Below are 13,353 nucleotides of genomic sequence, written 5' to 3'. Positions count from 1 at the left end.
ACACAGTAGGATTTGTACCTTGTTATTCCAGGAAGCTCTGACTGTCTTAATGCAGCTCAAGTATGCATTAGCTTTTTAAAACTTGCCCTGTCATACTGTTTGCCTCATATTGCTCTTATAATCCACTAAAACTGCCAAATATTTTTCGGAAAAAACCTGCTATCTAATCAATTCACTCATCTTATGCCTGGGAAGTTGATTTTTGAAGCTAAGATTAAAACATTAAATTTATCCCTCCTAAATTTAATTTGATTTAGTTCAGTCAAATTTCCAATTTTCTGGCCTGTCAAGTTTCTTTTTTTTTTCTTTTTGGCTCTTGATTCTGTCATCCAGTGTATTAGTTAATTCTTTTCAGTGTCACATGCAAATATAATAAAGATGCCTTTATCCAAGGCCTTGATAAAAATATCAAACAGCATAAGAACAAATACAAATTCCAGGAACACTCCACTGGAGACCTTCTTTCAAGGTGACATTAAGCCAATAATGATTAGTCTTTGAATCTGGCCAACTCCATATCCATCTAATTGTCTTCTATTAAATTATCCCAAAGTGGAATGAACTGCTTTAAGAAGTGGAGTGGGTCTTCCTCATTGCTTGTCTTCGAGCATAAGCTGAATGATAACTTGTGAAGTATGTCATAGGAAGGATTCTTTTTCATGCATGGGTTGGACAAGATGGCCTCTAAAGGAGGCACTGGGAACAGGACATAGTGAAGTGGTGCATTGTCAAAGTCAAACAGACAGAGGCCACTGAACTGTACATAAGAATTGCTGTGGGCCACACATTCATTTTGAAAACCTCACATTTATGTATTTTTATTTATTTTGTTAAATATTTCCTAATTACTGTTTAATCTAGTTCAGGTCATATTTAGGAGTGTTTGGGGCTGCATGTGGCCCAAAGGTTGCATGCCTGGCACCCCTAGATAGTGGATAGAGCATTAGATATGGAATTCAGAAGACCCTGTGTTGGAATCTTCTTTCTGACATTTACTAGCTATCTGACTCTGGCAAATCACTTATCTTCTCCATGCCTCAGTTTCCTCACCACTAAAATGAGATGGCTAGACTCAATAGCCACTAATATCTCTCCCAACTCTGTCTATGATCTTATATTTGAACATGAGTCTTATATAATTCTTTCCAACTCCAAAATTCTGTCAAAGCTCCTACAATAATTCCCATTATAAATGCCTTCTGACATCTTCATTCGCCTCAAACACCATAAAGTGGATTTTCTTTAGAAAAGTCCAACTTTTTTTTTTTGCCTCTAAGGTCATTAAATTTCCAACAATGAGAACAAAGCTAGTCATTTGGAATAGGTAGGATTGGTTTAGCTACTGGAGAATTTCGAGTGAGTGGTTCAGTTTCAATCCTTTGCCTTTCTAGCTAAACTACACTGATGGCACTGGAAAATTGGCGGCAGAGAGAGTTTGGAATGGAAGCAAAGGATAGACAAGACACTTCTCATTGACATATTTTAGTATGTTCTCTGTCCTCCCCACTACAGAAGAAAAAAGCCAGATCTGAGGGGTACTTCAAATGAGATCAACTACTAAATGGCCCAGTTAATCTTTCACCTCCATTCAGAGCCATTACTACCAATTTTGGCGGCAGGGACATCTAACAAGTACTGTACCTTCAAATCATCAATGCACTTTGTGGCCTGAAAGGTACATAGCAATTAAGACCAATTCAGTTGCTTGGGAGGAGGAATCAATTCTCTGAAATAACACCCATCTACAATTCTAATTACAATGACACTTCCCACCCTTGAAATTTCAATGCCCTGGGACATAGTCCTAATCCTTTAGCCCTAGTAATAACTTTGCCTCTGTGTTCAGGTTGGGCAACCTATTTGTGTATCCTTACAGATAGGGAGCTCCCCTGAGTTTCCCCTGGACTGTATAGAACCTAAAAGTCTGCTCTACAAGATCCCAAAGCACATTTTGACCCATGTAACAAACACGTGACTGAATCATCTCTGCCACCCATGTCCACTGATGTTCTCTGGTAAAGAAGTAGGGAAGCTTGTTCAGATTCTCTGCCTGAAGTGTGCATTTTCACTGAGCGAGAAAGCTATCATTCTCTCATCCCCATTTTCATGAGCTGGAATCCGGCTCATTAGAATTCTGGTCAGCTTCCTGGGCTCTCATGAAGGGGTTCATCAGGCAGCCTTTGGTGCAGGTATTACAAAACTTGCCTTTTGGGATGCATGGACAGCCCAAAAGAAACGAATTGGAGACAAAGGAAGAGATAAACTATTATCAGGAGGAAAATACATTGACATGAAATAACACCTGTCTACAATTCTAAACTCGATCTCATGTTAGCAATTCCCCTCCCTTGAAGTCCCTCCTCCAGTGAAGAATCTAAATTGAGATAGAGAGAAGGGGGTTTTGAGATGGAAAAGGGACTTGAATATTTAGATCAAACCCTTCTTTATATATTTTTTTGAATGAGGATCCTCTATAGCAGTTGTGGGGGGTGGTGTTTGGGTGACAGAGAGGAGCACTGATAACAGTATGTGTGGAAGCTGGTGATATCAAAGAAGACAATTGGGTTTGCTTTTCTTTGCTGTTTTCTGAAGCGTTCACCAAGAGGTTTGGAAATCTGCCGTAGGAAAGTGAACAGGGAGATTTTTGATTGTTTCAATTAATTGTTTCTTGGATCTCTGCCTCAAGGGTAAGGTGAACTGCAGTTATATTGAGTGTTGATTCAAAGAGTATTGCTTTCCTTTTTCATTTATACTCATCTGTTTATGTTTGTTGTAGGGGAAAAAAAAGTACTCTCACATTCTTCAGCCCTCATGTCACTTATAGGTATTTACATTAATTCTAGGACCTATAAAAGGCATGTATAGTATAATAAGAGGGATATTGGTCTAAGCAACAAGAGGACCTGGATTCTAGACTTTACTCCATGACAGACTAGCTATGTGACTGTAAAACACACTGCTTCCATGGACTCAGTTTCCCCATATGGAAAATGAAGGTTTGGATGAAAAAATTACCAATGTCCCTTCTAGCCCTGGCATTATATCACATAAGGCAAGAGGGATATTGCCCCCAAAACAAGGAGAAATCAAGTGCTCAACAATATGTTATTGATATATATCCTATAATTATCTAAGAATCCATTGTCTCCCCAACTAGAATAAAAGCTCCTTGAGATCAGGGTGCCTCATTTTGGTCTTTGTATCTCCAGTGTCTAACATAATTCCTGGTATGGAATAGATGGATGATATATCCTTATGGATTCATCTTTTTGAGGACTCATTTGTTGATGAATGGAAATCCATACACCAAATGCACTGCTCCTCCCATGGCCCACTCCTTTGCCTCCAGCTTAGGCTACATAATACCAATAATAGCTCCCCACACCCAGGAAATATGTGACTTCTTGGCTAAGCTATTTGTAAAAACAACATAATAACCCCTAAAACATACCACACCACTTTGGGTTCCAGTATTTAAACAAATGATCTCACTTGGTCCCTTTTAGTTACCCATATAGAAACTATCTCAATCAAATACTTGGGAGCAAAATGAGCCATGCGCTACCAATGCAGCATGAACCATGGACATAGAGCTAGAAAGGACTTAGGAGACCACCTGGTCCAACTGTATCAACTCACAATTGAGGAAACTGAGACCCAGGGAGATCAAGGAACTGGCCCAATTCATACAAGGAGTAAATGCCAGGGGCAGGATTTGAACCCAAGTCATTTGACCAGTCTTTTGGCATCTAGGTGGTACAGTGGATGGAGTTCTGGGTCTGGAAGACTCATCTTCCTGAGTTCATATCTGCCACTTACTAGCTGTGTGACCCTAGGCAAGTCACTTAACCCAGTTTCCTCAATTTGCTCATCTGTAAATAGAGCTGGAGAGGGAAATGGCAAACCACTCCAATATCTTTGTCAGGAAAACCCCAAATGGGGTCTCAAAGATTCGAACACAACTAAAAAATGACTGAACCTTTGACCAGAACCAGAGCTCTTTACTTTCTACCGTGTTGCCCACTTATTACTTAGTAATTAAGTCTAGGGAGTGGTCAGAAGCATGCTGAGGCTAACGATTTGCTGGGGTCACATAACTATTAAGTTTCAGGCTTAGGTTTTGAACTTAGGTCTTTTTTGACTCCATGCCCAGTACTATAAACACAATGCCAGGTGCTTCTATGGTAAAACCATATACATTAAATATGAAATTGGCTGAGAAGCAAAATTCAGCTAATGAGCCGTGAGCCTTTAAAGCTGAATAAACCATTTGGCCTGATTAGCTTAGCTGGCTTGGTTTATCATGTATTCTAAAGGCCAGAGTTCTTGGCCAATAATTAGTCACCTTTTGGGTAGAGCACTTAGTCTTATTATCTCTGATTGATGGCTGACATCATAACATCAATAAAATTTGAGTCAATTGGATATTTCCCATACTAGGCATGAGGTAAACTTGCTTTTGTATTAGTTTGGGTTCTCCCTTCAGTACTACAGAGTGAAGGCCTATGACCATCCCTTGAATAAGTAAATGATTAAGTCATTCCATAATGTTATTAACTTCAATTACAACATCAAAGGATTTCTAGAATTTGGGGCCTTGAAAAACTTAATACTATACGAATTAAAGTACTTCATAACCCAGAGAACATCTGATACAAAGATGACAAAGGTCTCATTTTTGGCCTCAAGCTCATATGATTTACCCTTTGTTTTAGGGATTTATTAACAGGCCTTCCGAGAGTATAGCACACATTTTCCCCAACACAAATGAAGTCATCTGACTCTGCCCATCGAAAAAATACAAACATCTTGAGTGGTTTCCAGTGGTGTGGTGGAAGGACAGGGCTATATATTTTCTTGGGAGTGTGAAATAATTCACAAAGCTTGCTCGTTATTCTTAGAGACAGCACATTAATAACACGGGACTCTGAAATCTCTTCTTATCTATGTCGGTGCACACTAAGAGGAATGAGAAGCTGACTCCTTAGATTTAAAAAAACATTTTTTTCCCTTTCTCAAGAAATAAGAATTGATTGAAAGTGCTCTCACTCGGTACCAGAAGATCAGGTCTTTGAAGCCACTTGAGATATAAGAGATAAATGGATGCCATTGGCTTTGTGGCTGTTCCTGGGGAATTCCATTGTTGATGAATATGGGAGAAAGTCTAACAAAATTCTAATTTACTCCATGACTGCCAAGGGTTTGGTGTTTACAACACCAGGAGGTCTGGTAATACACAATTTTTCTAATGCGTGTCCCATATCACAGCCAAATCTGTGTGCCTACCTGGGTACTTGTGAAAAAGAAAGTGACATTGATTTGGCATAGGGGTTAATGAATCTGGCACAAACCAGATAAGTTCAATATTTTCCTCTGGCCATTTTCCTGATGATGGATTCTTTCAAGAGACTTAGGTCTCTTCTATGATGAGATGAAGACTATTCAAGTTGACTCCCTTTATGGGGAACTCTGAAGACTAATAATAGCTTTCATTTACAGAGGCTTTAAGATTTGTAGGCGACAAGGTGTGGATAGAGGGCTGACCTCAGTGTCAGGAAAACCCAGGTTTGCTATATCTTTGGTTCATCCAGGAAGCATGAGTCTGAAAAAGCCACTTACTGTCTCACGGGGCCAGACAACACTCTAAGATGATACATTCATTTCACAACAGTTATTGATCTTCATTAGTAGAATGTCACCTCATTGGGAGTCTCCTACATGACTGAAATGGCAGCTTTGAACCAAAGGAATAGAAAGGTTAGGTTCATATCCCACCTCAGACCCTTACTAGTTATAAGGGATCCTCAGCAAGTAATAATCTCCCTCTGTCTCAGTTTCCTCATCTATATTTATTTATTTATTTATTTTAGGCAATTGGGGTTAAATGACTTGCCCAGGGTCACATAGCTAGTAAGGGTCAAGTGTTTGGTCTCAGGCCAGATTTGAACTCAGGTCCTCCTGACTTCAGGGCCAGTGCTCTATCCACTATGCCACCTAGCTGCCCCTTTCCTCATCTATAAAATGAAGTTTTAGGAATAGGTTATTTGACAGATTTTTATGTGAGGTTCAAATGAGAAAATATATGAAAAGTTATTCTGGAAACTTTATATATATATGTATATAAATGTATATTTAAAATGCATACATATATGTGTATGTATATGTGTGTGTGTGTATATATATATATACATATATATATATATATACACACATATATATATATATATGATAAGCTATTGGCATGGTCATAATGATGCTTATTTTCACCCAAAGTCCTCCTAACGTTGGACAGACTGCATTAAAAGACTATCAAGTATATTATGATGAAACCAGTACTTAACTTGGTGTAGCTACTGAGAAAACAATGAGATATTTGATGAAGAATGAACATTGGGCCCTACAGAGCCAACATAAGCAATGGAGATAACTTTTATAAATTCTTGATGTTACCTTTTGTTTTGATATCACCTGCCTTTCCCAACGTATCCCTTTCCCCTTCTTCCTTCTAATATTCACTGGTGTTTCTAAAGAGCTTTCTTTTAGGACAAAGGACAAAAAAACAAACAAAAAAAACAATTCTGAAAATCTAAGTAAAACATCAATAAAGCCTGACATCACATGCAATGTAATATGCCTAACATCCAGCACCTTTTCCAAGAAATCAGAAGAAATGCAAAAAAGAACAAAACAACGACAAAAAAGCCACGACATCAATGACAACAACTTTTATTTTCAAACGGGGGATAGCTTACAGCAGCAAATGCAATGGAGACTCTGGCTACATAGAGAGATACAAACCATTTTTCTTTTGAAGGGGGAAGTTTAATTCTATCAAAAGAATTAAAAGAAAAAAAAGATACACCCATTAGGCAACTATCTGGATTGAGGCAGTTGCATTAAAATAATCTTAGTCCATCAAACTAGCTTTTTCTTTTCTTTTTTAAATGAAATGTGATGTAGACATATAGAAGGTTTTTAACTTGTAGACATACAGGGGAGTCCATGTATGTTGAAGTCAATTTGAAATCCTTTGATCTACCCATCTAGTACTCAAATCAATCTGTGATTTCATCAATGTTAGTATTCCCTCTGATGTAGATAAAAGCACAGCCACACCTGCCCAAACCATGAAACAAAGAAAAATACAAAACAATAACCAGCTTAGCAAATTGTCATAAAAGAAAATGAGGTTAGGAAAGCAAGGCATGTTTTTAATTAACCCATGCTGATTTCTAGCCATCACTACTTCCTCTTCTAAGTAATCATAAACCTTGAATTTAAATGATCATTTTAATATTGGATGTTTGATTGATACTTTTCTTACCCACATCTCAACTTCTTTTAGACAATTACTTTTTTTTTTTGAGGCAGAGTTAAATGACTTGCCCAAGGTCACACAGTTACTGTCTGAGGCCAGATTTGAACTCAGGTCCTTCTGACTCCAGGGCTGGTGGTCTATCTACTGTGCCACCTAGTTGCTCTGATAATAACCTTTAACTAAAAAGTCCTCAAAGTATTTTTTACTACTATTTTAAAAACTATTTTATTGGCAATAAGGTTTGAAATCACGAGTGAACTAATTACATAAGGGAGGTCCACACATAGCCTTGATGTTGATATTTATTTTTAACATAATCCTTCTTCAACTTATCGTAAATCTAGAGCTGGATGGGACCTCAGAGGACAACCTATCTAAGCTCCTCATTTACAGATGAGAACACCAGGACAAGGGATGTTAACACTTGCCCAGGGCCACCCAGGTAGTAAGATTTGAAGCCAACTTTTCAGGTCCCAGAACAAATGTTCTTCTCAGCTCTTCCATATTGCTTCTCATTCTCTCCACTCAATTATGCCATTTGGTATCACCTTGCTTTTATTTTCCAAACTCTACCTGACTTTGATTTTTTTTTTGTTTCTGAAGAGTAAGGTTATTGGAAGAGTAAGTTATTGGAAGACTGCATATTTTATTTTTAGTTAGCCTCAATCAAAACTATTATCATAGGGTGTTTGGGTCTCCCCCCCTTATTCTTGGTAACAGAATAATTAAGCAATAAAAAACGACAGGGTGTGAATTAAAGTATAATAATTCATATTGAATTTAGTGTGGTGTTAGGCAGGAGTCCAAGAGAACAATGCTATCTCCTTCATAACTAACTATAAATGGTTTCTCTACAATTTAAGCCTTTGAGTATGCTTTTCCAGTTATAATGGTATAGCCTGTGTTTCTTTTAAAATAAATGAATGCTGTTCAAAATGGCCTACTCTTCCCCTAAATAGAACCTTTAGAAAACTGGAGTAAGGCTTCTACTTAATTTTCTGGGCTTATTTTAAATGACCTATATCCTGATTTTGAATCCTCAAACAATTTAGGAGATGTTTCACTCTGAATCAGTGTTTCTTGAAAACACTGCAGAAGTCTCCTGACCTGAAACTTTGGGAGGAAATGGCATCCATTTTAGCACTTGTGATTAGAGGCAAATTTCATGAAAATGAATCTGATTAAGAGAAGTTAAGCATTTGGATTGTCTCCTGTCTTTACGTAGGATGCCTGGTTTCTATCTATTTTTTAGTGGATCAAAAAAAGACAAATAGCCAGCATTAATGAGATTCTGCAGAAGGCATAAGTAGTATGATGGCGCTGAAGAAGAAGAAGATTGATTTGAAGGAAAACCAAGACTATCAAAGTGAGTCTTTGCTATAATAATCATTAGTCTATGTCAGGAATTATCTTTTTTTTTTTACAATTAAAAAATGGATGTGAGAAGGTAGTACAATCTAGGGAGGGGGGATAGTGCGTGCAAACATCTGGAGGTGAGAAATGGAATGTAATAGACAGTGGTAGGTAGGAACACTTTGGCTGGAACATGAGTACATGAAAGAAAATGTATAACAGGACTAGAAAGGTAGGCTGCAGTCAGATTTGAAAGGGGGAGCCTGTCACACTAGGAACTTTCAACTCGTTGTTTCGAGTGATAAATATATAGAATAATAAGATTAGAATTGGTGGGTATCTTAAAATGAGATTTCATTTTCTGGATGAGGGGAAGGGAAAAGAAGAGAATAAGCATTTATTTAATGCCTACTATGTGTCAGATACTATGCTAAGTGCTTTACAAGTATCTCATTTGATCCTCATGGCAACCCTGCCAAGGAGGTGTTATTATTATCCTTATTTTACAGTTGAGGAACCTGAGGCAAACAGGCCAAGTGACTTGTCCAAGGTAACACAGCTAGAGTCGGAGGCTGGATTTGAACTCAGATGTTCCTGACTTCAGGTGAAGTGCATTGTACCACCTACTGAGGACACTTAAGTCCAGGAAGAGCTCACATGGAAGAGCAGAGAAACAATCTGAACTTACTTCCTCTCTTTCTAAATCCCGTGCACTTTCCATATTCCCACAGCACTTCCTTCTAGTATTCTCCATGATAGTTCTCAAAAACACTCTCTGGTGTGTGAAAATGTTTTGAGTTCTAAGAAATCTACTGTCCTATGCTGAACTCTAAATTTTTCAGTGTTCGTCCAAGTTTTGTTTGGAAGAGTTAGTTCTAAACCTACTTGCCTGTCCCAGTGTCTGCTGAGAGTTCAGATTATCTAAGATAAGGCATAGATCTTTCTGAAGCACAAAATTGGGCTGTTGGATAAACTTGCCTCTCTCATTGACTTGGCACCTGGTGCCAGCGCCTCTCCTGCCAGGATAGATGCACCATTATTGTCTTTTCATCTTGAAGGTTTTTTGATTCCAAATCATTAAAGGTAAAAAAAAAAAAGAAAATGGAAATTGAATGAAGATTTATTGCTGTAATTGTCTATACTGCCTCTGGTGATGAGTACAGGGAACCATAATTGGTTTCTAATGCTTATGGTCTCTTAGAGCCAAACAGCCCCTCTAGCCACCATGAAGAAAGTTTTTGCTTCTCTAGCCATGTGCCTTTCCAATAAGTGATAGCTTTAGGTAGTTCATTAAACAGTATTGCTTCAGAAAAATTGAAATTGGGTAATACCAAAAGGACAATGGAGAGGCTCATGGCAGGCAGATGTGGGTTGAGACATAATACAAAGAATCATGAAAGAGAACCAGTATAAAGGCTATCATCACAGAAGTATTTGCTAGGAAAAGAAGGGTTAGACTCATGGCAAGGTTGAGTAATACTTATTGGTAGCCCATGGAATCAACTGCTATCCTCACAATCTAATAATGTCAGGGGAACTCAAGGGACCCCTGGAATGTTGGGTTTGCTTCCTGCATTGAACTCATGAGAACACATGAAAGTCTGTCAAGGATTGGACAGGCATGAGTGAGTTGAAATCCACATATAACAGGAAACACCTACAGCTATGAAGATTATAGTCATTTGATATATTTTTTAGTGTAACATTTACTCATTTAAAATCATTTAATAAGCTGACAAAGTTACAGATACAAAGACAAATGAAACTGTTCCTGCCCTCAAGGAGCTTGCATTCTACTGGGAGTGAGACACACACACAGTGGGAGGGAGAGAGGGAGAAATAGAGAGAGAGAGAGAGAGAGAGAGAGAGAGAGAGAGAGAGAGAGAGACGCACCCTGGATTTAAAGTCAAGAGTCCTAGGTTCTATTTGCTCTTCTGCTACTGATTCTCTGTGACTGTTGTCAATTCTATAGCTTTCTCTATAAACTTGGGTGGTGGTAGATTGATTAAGATGGGTGTGGTCCTAGTACTCCTAGGGGTTGCTGAGACCCTTTGAGCTGGTTTATATTATGAAAACTATTTCATAGTAATGTTAACATATTTTAATTTCTAATATGGTAAATATAAATAGTTATAACTCCCATAAACAAAGCTTTTTTCAGGTCCTCAATAATTTTTAAGAGTATAATGGTGTCCTGAAGCCAAAAATTTTGAGAAGCAATGGTTTAGATGATCCTCAATTTACTTTTGTTTTTGTTACTAATTTTTTTTCCATTAAGAAAAATCTGTCCTTTCTTTTTCTCTCTCCCCTCCCTACTGAAAAAAAAGTAAAAGCTTTTATAACAAATATGCCTAATCAAGTCAAACAAATTCCACCATTGGCCATATTAAATAATATGTCTCATTCTACACCCTGAGTTGATGACCTCTCTATCAGGAGGGAAATAGCTTACTTCATCATTAATGTTCTGTAATCATGGTAATCATTGTAGTGATCAGAGTTCTTAAGTCTTTCAAAATCGTTTTCTTTTTACAGTTGTTTTTTATTGTATAAATTGTTCTCCTCATTCTGCTCACTTTACTCTGCACCAGTTCATACAATACTGCCTACATTTCTCTGAAACTATCTCTTTCATAATTTCTTATAGCACAATAGTATTTTATTACATTTAAATACCATAATTTGTTTAGCCATTCCTTAATTGATGGGTATCCCATTAGTTTCCAATTCTTTGCTAACACAAAGAGGCTACTATTATTTTTTTTTTGTGTGTGTTTCTGGGCATTCTTTTTTTCTCTCTCTTTGGAAGCATAGACCTGGCAGTAGTAGTTGTGGGTCAAAAGATACACAGTTTAATGACTTGGCATAGTTCCAAATTTCTTTCCAGGATGGTTAAACTAATTCACAACTCCACCAATAGTGCATTAATGTGACTATTTTCCCATACCCCCACAAACACTTGCAATTTTCCTTTTTTCTCAACTTTGTCAATCTGAGGGATATTTCTTTAATTATTAAGCATTAATTATTTAGTTATTAAGTATTTAATTTTGAATGTTTTAGAGGATTTAAAAATATGACTATTGATAATCAGAATTTCTGATTTAGAAACTGCTTGTCTAGTCAAATTGGTCTTCTTGCTATACAAAGACATCTTGGTGTCCTTGTATTGGAGATCCCAATCTCATTTATCAGTCAGGGAATGGTTCTTGTTCATATAAATTTGTATCAGTTCCTTATATATTTAGGATAAATCTCTTATCACAGAAACTCACTGAAAAGATGTTTTTCCAGTTACTAGTATTCTTTCTAATTTTATTTACATAATTGTTTGTTCAAAACTTTAATTTTATATAATCAAAATTGTCCATTTTATCTTCTGTAGTCCTCTCTGTCATTTGTTTGGTCAAGAGCTGTCTCTCCCTCCATAAATCTGAAAGGCAATTTCTTCCTTGCTCCTCTAATTTATTTATAATGTAGTCCTTTATGTCTAAATCATGTATTCATGTACAATTTGCTTGGTATATGGCCTGAAATGCCAATTTATACCATGTTTTTGCCAGTCTGCTTGCCTGTTTTTCTAACAGGTTGGCCAATAGTGAGTTCTTATCACAGTAGTCGGAGTCTTTGGTTTTTATCAAACATTAAGATATTCATTTGCTTTTTTATGTTGTATACCTACTTGTTTCACTGATCAATCTCTCTCTTTTTGAACCAATACCAAATATTTTGACGATTGCTGCTTTGTAGTATGTATCGATATCCAGTATTGCTAGGCTCTTTTCCTTGATACTTTTTTCTTTATTTCACTTGAGATCTTTTTTATCTTTGTTCTTCCAAGTGAATTTAATTATTATTTTTTCTAGCTCTGTGAACTAATCCTTTGGTAGTTTGATTGGTCTGGCACTGAATAATTACATTATTTTAGGTAGTTTTGCTTTTTACTATACTGGCTTGGTCTATTCATAAACAAGTAATATTTCTCCAATTGTTTCTGTTTCCATAATGAATGCTTTATAGTTGTATTCATATAGTATGTGTGTCTCTGTGTGTGTGTGTGTATGTGTGTGTGTATGTATGTGTGTGTGTGTGTGTGTGTGTGTGATTTCCCAAATCTACTTTTCCAGTCTCCTTATACACCATTCCACTTCCTACATTCTTTGGTCCAACCAAATAGGTCTTCTTGCTATTTCTCACACATCTTGGTACCTTTGTACGGGGAATCCAAAATCATGGAATGCATTTCCTTCTCACCTTCTCTTCCATGGAACCCCTTACCTCCTTTGAGATATTGCAATAGAGCTTGCAAAATTGTGTTAGAATGAAAAAAAAAATTCCAGGGCTTTTTCAAGGTCAGTTGATTGAGGGCAGATAAAAGTGCAGAACATCTTACCTCAAATGCCACCTGCTATATTTTTAAAGCCCCTCTTGATCCCCTAACTGCTAGTGCCCTTCCTTAAATTAGCTCACATTTATTTATTCAGCTGTTATTTACTTTCACTTATTCAGCTTTCATTTCATTTTCATCTACTGGTATATGTGTACATTATCTCTCCTGTTAGATACAGTTATCCCTTCCACATCATGACATTTCCCATTGCAATTTCAATATATTGTGTTTCGGCATAAGAAATTAAATTGGAATCTTTGGGAGTTTTATAGAAGCTGAAGACACACAAAGA

At 37.1% G+C, this 13,353-nt stretch overlaps 1 protein-coding gene across 1 annotated transcript in view; it reads right to left on the bottom strand.

Moving 5' to 3' along the window:
* Positions 1-13,353, bottom strand: part of TAFA1 (TAFA chemokine like family member 1) — a 510,220-nt gene that overhangs the window by 76,865 nt on the left and 420,002 nt on the right. The gene's annotated exons all lie outside the window — the stretch shown is intronic.

This window comes from Vombatus ursinus, unplaced genomic scaffold (assembly GCF_900497805.2).
Source record: "Vombatus ursinus unplaced genomic scaffold, bare-nosed wombat genome assembly UNPS02014773.1, whole genome shotgun sequence".
NCBI lineage: Eukaryota > Metazoa > Chordata > Mammalia > Diprotodontia > Vombatidae > Vombatus > Vombatus ursinus.
This window is presented reverse-complemented; position numbering and strand designations above follow the sequence as displayed.